The sequence below is a fragment of the Otolemur garnettii genome, unplaced genomic scaffold (assembly GCF_000181295.1).
Source record: "Otolemur garnettii isolate 467f Iridium unplaced genomic scaffold, OtoGar3 scaffold00018, whole genome shotgun sequence".
Lineage (NCBI taxonomy): Eukaryota > Metazoa > Chordata > Mammalia > Primates > Galagidae > Otolemur > Otolemur garnettii.
The window spans coordinates 4,264,049-4,266,145 of NW_003852413.1; positions in this window are offsets into that span (position 1 = coordinate 4,264,049).

Here is a 2,097-nt window from a genome sequence, read left to right on the forward strand (position 1 = left end):
CCCGCCACAACGCCTGGCCATTTTTTGGTTGCAGCCATCATTGTTGTTTGGCGGGCCCGGGCTGGGGATTTGAACCCGCTACCTTAGGTGTATGTGGCTGGCGCCTTAGCTGCTTGAGCCACAGGCGCCGAGCTGCATCCTGCTTTTCTCATTGAACACATGAAGGAGATCTCCCTCCTCCTCTCCACAACTGGCAGATCAATCTATTATTTCTCAGGGCCCCCAGGGTAACACAGTGCGAACGTGTTATACGGTGTTCAGTTAGTTATTCCTCTCTTCATTTGTAGTTGCTTCACTTAGAGTTTACTCCACAGCAAAGAACTCTAGCTTTCCTATGCAGCTCTGCTAAGGAGAGAGCAGCAGCAATACAGCTTATGTTTCAGCAGCAGGGGGAACCAGGTAAGGAGGAAATGTCATGGGCACAACTTCTGGGCCCAGAGCAAGCCTGAAGGGTCAAAGTGGACATAAACTATACTGTGGTGGACCCAATGTACAGAGTTTTATTAAAGAAAACTTTTTTGGGGGGGCCGGGGCTGAGTTTAAACCCGCCACCTCTGGCATATGGGACTGGCACCCTACCCCTTTAAATTTTCAATGTTTCTTTTATTCTCAAATAGTTTTGCAACCACTGGATTAGGAGGTTTGGGGTAGAGAAAGGAGCAATACTCATGTTCTGGAGGCGGCTAAAAGAAACAGGGAGTGGAAGTAGGAGATTCCCCATAAGTGGGACTCCATGGGTTTCATCTTACTGTTCTAGTTAAACTGCACATCTTCCACGGAAACGATTTAGAAGATAAAATTATGTAGGTAGTCTGGGAATCCAGGCGCTCTATGCTTAACTGTTCTGAATAGAAATTTTAGACAATTTCCAATCTTTTCTTAGTTGATTACTCCCTTACATTTATAAAAGAACAGGATTCAATAAAAGAAAGTAGAGGCCTATTTTTGAGGTTTAATTACCAGAAGTTATAAATGTTTCTCATCCTAACTTAGTTTTACCTACAGGATACACCAGAACCTATGCCCTGAAGTTACCCTGGTTAGACTCAAATGTCACATCATCAAAATACACACTAATTGATTTTGTGAGAAAGTATGGGGGTGTTACATGCCATTATTTAAGAAGTTTGGCTAATTAGAATTTCCTTGTAGTGTTGATGTTAGGAAGAGCTGGTAAACTGTTATCTGCCAAAATTAAAAAGAAAAGGGGAAGGAAGTGCTACCCCGTCCAGCATCATAGAAACAGCTAAGGTTCTTGGCCAGGCACGGCTCACGCCTGTAATCCTCACTCTGGGAGGTGAAGGCCAGCCTGATCCAGAGACCTCATCTCTAAAAACAGCCAGGCGTTGTGGCAGGCACCGGTAGCCCCAGCTATTTGGGAGGCTAAAGCGAGAAGACTACTTGAGTCCCAGAGTTTGAGGTTGCAGTGAGCTAGCACGCCAGGGCACTCTACCCCAAGGGGGACCAAGTGAGACTCTGTCTCAAAAAGAAAAAAGCATCAGTTAAGGTTCTTAATTTATGCATCACACATTTGAATACCTATTGCGTACAAGAAATAGTCACTAGATCTCTGTGCATAACACAAGAAGAAAAATAGTCTTAGATCTCAAGGGGCATACATATATCTAATAGGAAAGAAGGTTAAGCTGAAGGTTTAAAGAAGGTTATGTAAATTATTTACATAATATTTTATTATTTACCACATTATTTAATAAATTATTTATTTATTAAATTATTTATTACATACATTATTGTTTATTACATAAAGAAGGTTATGTAATACCTGATATAGTATGAGAAGAAGCATAATAAAGAGCATGCTTGGGATTTAGAGTTACAAGGACTGGGTTCTAAAGTAAAATAAAGTCACTAGCGTGTAAAAGGTCAAAAGCCTGTAGGCTCAAATCTGGGATGGATTGCCTGCAAGAAGCTTAAGTCATTCAACAGGACACCAGGACTTCGGGGGTCAGTATGTGCCAGATGGCTCTGATAATCAGGACCCAGGATAAGGAAGAGCTCTGTTGAGGATCAAGGGGTATTGTGGTTGACAGACTACTTTAAGGTCTTCTGATAGTCATCTTTTTTTTTTTTTTTTTT